Raw genomic sequence first — 5,471 nt, forward strand, 5'->3', positions numbered from 1 at the left:
TAGAGTTATGGGGAAACCGTTTTGGTCAAGTGACAAGCTAGTAAAACACGAATTCGATTGTTTAGGGTTAGGGTTAGGGTAAGGGTTGTAGTTTGTAGTTAGGGTTACGGATAGCTTCGGGGTTATGGCTAGGGTTAGGGTTTATGTAAAACCGTTTTGTTCGGCTGCAAACCATAAAAAACCAAAAATATGTGAGTACAGTCGCGGTAGGCTGAAATATGTTTTACTATAAGTATATCAATTACTAGTAGTAGTAAGACATAATTGTCAATTCACAATTGATAAATGATAATCAAAATTTTCATTGCCAATTCACTCTTGCGCGCAGTGTTGTGACCTCCCTTCGTCGTCATTAGCTCGTATTCAGATTGAACAATTTTGAAGTCAAATAAATATTGTTTCTTTTAGACTTAAATAAACAATATGGATGTAGTCCGAAACTAATTTGTCTACTAAATAACATTTTGAAACTATGAACAAAATTGGCGAAAATTTGCCGTAGATTTGACCAAAAAACTACGCGCAGAACTAAATATTTCTTCATAGACGCGTGAAAATTTTTGAGTTTAACATTGAATATTTTAGCTTGGTTATTGTAATACTTAATTTTTAAGTCTCTATCCGATAACTAAATATTTTATCTTTACGACAGTATAAAATTTGTTTGTCACCCCGGCGAACGCCGCGGGCTTCATATTGCTGCGCGTGTTAAAACAAATTTTCGGCATAAATTTGTCAGGAGATCGACTGTAATTCCGTTTACGAACCTTTTAAAGATATTTGACAGTGCCGATTCTATCCCTTAAAGGATTGTCAATAGTGCCGAGGAAAAATAAAACATCAAATTCATTCATCTGAATATTAGTAAAGGTTATAATGATTATATCAAATCAAGATTTCAAACGCGTACAATCATTAACTCTAATCAAGTATTGTCAACTGTGATTAAAGATCATAGCAAAGTATGCTATCCTATATGTAAGCTACAATGAGGAAGAAACAGCATTATACAACAGTATTACAATAATAAATATATGGATAATACCAAAATGTAACTATTACTGCTAATAAATACAGTTTAAAGATAAACTTATCAAATTTAAAATTGACACGAAACTAATACGCGGTTTATATTAGAATGCAACACAAACACTAAACACATCAAATAGAAACAAAAAAAGATATCTCGCACTGTCAGTCATTACATATTACAATTATATAAATAACACCGAAGAACTCTTATATCAACAGCTCGAGTAGCGCACACTACTATTCCAATTTGAGTGTCTGACAGTGGCAGGGGAAGCGTCCAAGGTTCGATGCCGCGACCGTGATCTTTTAAACATTTTGTGAAAGTCGTCTTTGTTTAAGAAGGTCCACTTCCAGTAGCCCATTTTCTCCCCACATAACATTTCTTCATCCTCAGTGCTCAGCAAGACCTGTTTTATTTTCCATTACAGTAATTCCATGTTCCAATGAAATCTAACTCTTCAATTTTAATATCAGCGGTCGGATCCTGAAATATGGAAGTGAAACTCAGTAAATTTTTACAGTCAAGTAATACTATAACTTCTATTCGTAAAATTTTACAAGATTTGTTTCCAGTTTCGGACAAATTCACAATATTACTACATAACAACTTAGTAATGTAAGCGCCCTCTCCAAATTTTAATCTGTAGAAGTGCACGTGCATATAACGCGCGGCTTCAATGCAAAAATACGTGTGTGCTCTTGGCGCGCGCTAAAACTCTGCGCTGAAAATATTGGTTTGGTACCGAGAGTTTTAAAATTCCCGCCAATTTCAAACTCCAGAAAAAGAATCCGAAATTTTGGGACAGCCTAAAACATATTCTGATTAATGCTTTTCGACTTTATTTGTCCGTAAACTGACAACTACAGCAAATCTATCTTCTCTACGATCGTAGAGAAGATAGATTTGCTGTAGTTCGTACGAACTGGGCCCGAGTTACTTGTTTTAAAATACAGCAAATCCATCTTCTCTACGAACTGGGCCCGAGTTACTTGTTTTAAAATACAGCAAATCCATCTTCTCTACGAACTGGGCCCGAGTTACTTGTTTTAAAATACAGCAAATCCATCTTCTCTACGAACTGGGCCCGAGTTACTTGTTTTAAAATACAGCAAATCCATCTTCTCTACGAACTGGGCCCGAGTTACTTGTTTTAAAATACAGCAAATCCATCTTCTCTACGAACTGGGCCCGAGTTACTTGTTTTAAAATACAGCAAATCCATCTTCTCTACGAACTGGGCCCGAGTTACTTGTTTTAAAATACAGCAAATCCATCTTCTCTACGAACTGGGCCCGAGTTACTTGTTTTAAAATACAGCAAATCCATCTTCTCTACGAACTGGGCCCGAGTTACTTGTTTTAAAATACAGCAAATCCATCTTCTCTACGAACTGGGCCCGAGTTACTTGTTTTAAAATACAGCAAATCCATCTTCTCTACGAACTGGGCCCGAGTTACTTGTTTTAAAATACAGCAAATCCATCTTCTCTACGAACTGGGCCCGAGTTACTTGTTTTAAAGTACAGCAAATCCATCTTCTCTACGAACTGGGCCCGAGTTACTTGTTTTAAAGTACAGCAAATCCATCTTCTCTACGAACTGGGCCCGAGTTACTTGTTTTAAAATACAGCAAATCCATCTTCTCTACGAACTGGGCCCGAGTTACTTGTTTTAAAATACAGCAAATCCATCTTCTCTACGAACTGGGCCCGAGTTACTTGTTTTAAAATACAGCAAATCCATCTTCTCTACGAACTGGGCCCGAGTTACTTGTTTTAAAATACAGCAAATCCATCTTCTCTACGAACTGGGCCCGAGTTACTTGTTTTAAAGTACAGCAAATCCATCTTCTCTACGAACTGGGCCCGAGTTACTTGTTTTAAAGTACAGCAAATCCATCTTCTCTACGAACTGGGCCCGAGTTACTTGTTTTAAAGTACAGCAAATCCATCTTCTCTACGAACTGGGCCCGAGTTACTTGTTTTAAAGTACAGCAAATCCATCTTCTCTACGAACTGGGCCCGAGTTACTTGTTTTAAAGTACAGCAAATCCATCTTCTCTACGAACTGGGCCCGAGTTACTTGTTTTAAAATACAGCAAATCCATCTTCTCTACGAACTGGGCCCGAGTTACTTGTTTTAAAATACAGCAAATCCATCTTCTCTACGAACTGGGCCCGAGTTACTTGTTTTAAAATACAGCAAATCCATCTTCTCTACGAACTGGGCCCGAGTTACTTGTTTTAAAATACAGCAAATCCATCTTCTCTACGAACTGGGCCCGAGTTACTTGTTTTAAAATACAGCAAATCCATCTTCTCTACGAACTGGGCCCGAGTTACTTGTTTTAAAATACAGCAAATCCATCTTCTCTACGAACTGGGCCCGAGTTACTTGTTTTAAAATACAGCAAATCCATCTTCTCTACGAACTGGGCCCGAGTTACTTGTTTTAAAATACAGCAAATCCATCTTCTCTACGAACTGGGCCCGAGTTACTTGTTTTAAAATACAGCAAATCCATCTTCTCTACGAACTGGGCCCGAGTTACTTGTTTTAAAATACAGCAAATCCATCTTCTCTACGAACTGGGCCCGAGTTACTTGTTTTAAAATACAGCAAATCCATCTTCTCTACGAACTGGGCCCGAGTTACTTGTTTTAAAATACAGCAAATCCATCTTCTCTACGAACTGGGCCCGAGTTACTTGTTTTAAAATACAGCAAATCCATCTTCTCTACGAACTGGGCCCGAGTTACTTGTTTTAAAATACAGCAAATCCATCTTCTCTACGAACTGGGCCCGAGTTACTTGTTTTAAAGTACAGCAAATCCATCTTCTCTACGAACTGGGCCCGAGTTACTTGTTTTAAAGTACAGCAAATCCATCTTCTCTACGAACTGGGCCCGAGTTACTTGTTTTAAAATACAGCAAATCCATCTTCTCTACGAACTGGGCCCGAGTTACTTGTTTTAAAATACAGCAAATCCATCTTCTCTACGAACTGGGCCCGAGTTACTTGTTTTAAAATACAGCAAATCCATCTTCTCTACGAACTGGGCCCGAGTTACTTGTTTTAAAATACAGCAAATCCATCTTCTCTACGAACTGGGCCCGAGTTACTTGTTTTAAAATACAGCAAATCCATCTTCTCTACGAACTGGGCCCGAGTTACTTGTTTTAAAATACAGCAAATCCATCTTCTCTACGAACTGGGCCCGAGTTACTTGTTTTAAAATACAGCAAATCCATCTTCTCTACGAACTGGGCCCGAGTTACTTGTTTTAAAATACAGCAAATCCATCTTCTCTACGAACTGGGCCAGAGTTACTTGTTTTAAAATACGACAAAGTTAACTGCTGAATGTTCCCGGTCAAAAATTAATTATAGTTTATATTAAAATATTGTCTATTGTCTATGTTTTACTATAATGCTGGGAGCCTTGTTGTAAATAATAGGGTACATACCATTCCTTGAAAGTCGTTATTTCGGAGTGAGCAATCATTTTGTTGACTAGCGAATCTAAATTGAAATAGTCGAATATCACTCAATTTCAGTTGCAGGTCGACATCCTTAAAATTAGAGAGCAAATAATTTTATTTTGTACTCTACTTCAGTCAATATAAATAGAAATTACAGCAATTTGAAGTAACAGCATATCAAGCTATATCATACATAATTATGAAAGCCTCGCAGAGATCTCGATTAAATCTGTAAACGTACATTTAACGGTAAGATATATAGATAGCGCGCAAAATAAGCGCACGCATAAAACTAATATGGCTGCCACACAAAGCTACAAACTGGAACAAGAAATGAAAATTGTGAATTCAACCAGCTTGGATACTATTATCCAACGCGACATTGGTTTGGGCGCATTATCGACACGTTTTAAATGCGCGGAACAATTTTGTGCGCGGCACTAGCATTTTAAATTTTAAAAATTCAAATCATAGCCTGAGTTATGGTTATTTTTCAAGACAAATTTTGAGGCAAATTTTACGTGTAAATTATTCATTTTTCATTCATGATCACTCATAATTTGAACAATTTACCTTGGATTGAATTGAACTCTTCAGTATTCGATGATTAAAACAATTGTTTTAAGAACAGAGTAGTTTTAAAGCTAAACATTCGCAATTTGTCTTAACAGGAGTCTTGGGAGAATTATAAAAATGAAATTTAAACGTTTTAGCGGCGCATGAAGCCCGCGGCGTTCGCTGGGGTGTTTGTATATTTGCTAAATTAAAAAAACAGTAGGAATAGAAACGTCGAAGGTCTTGCGCTTATTTCAGTCCCAAAATATACTCTAATCATAAACTTCATAAAACCCACTGAAAATGATGTCTACAGGCATATTAAGCCCTTACACCTTCCCAAATCATTTAGCAAGGATTCAGAGCCAGTTTTTAAAATTAGCTTTCGAATATCATTGTTAAG

At 37.0% G+C, this 5,471-nt stretch overlaps 1 long non-coding RNA gene across 1 annotated transcript; it reads right to left on the reverse strand.

Annotated features, from left to right (window-relative positions):
- Positions 1 to 845: 845 nt before the first annotated feature.
- LOC134824311 (uncharacterized) lies at positions 846 to 4,756 on the reverse strand. The gene is made up of 2 exons (XR_010161386.1): positions 4,499 to 4,756; positions 846 to 1,516 (listed from the first exon to the last, which is right to left on the reverse strand). It is a non-coding gene; the product is annotated as an uncharacterized LOC134824311 (long non-coding RNA).
- Positions 4,757 to 5,471: the final 715 nt, after the last annotated feature.

The sequence above is a fragment of the Bolinopsis microptera genome, chromosome 12 (genome assembly GCF_026151205.1).
Source record: "Bolinopsis microptera isolate Bmic1 chromosome 12, MBARI_Bmic_1.0, whole genome shotgun sequence".
NCBI lineage: Eukaryota > Metazoa > Ctenophora > Tentaculata > Lobata > Bolinopsidae > Bolinopsis > Bolinopsis microptera.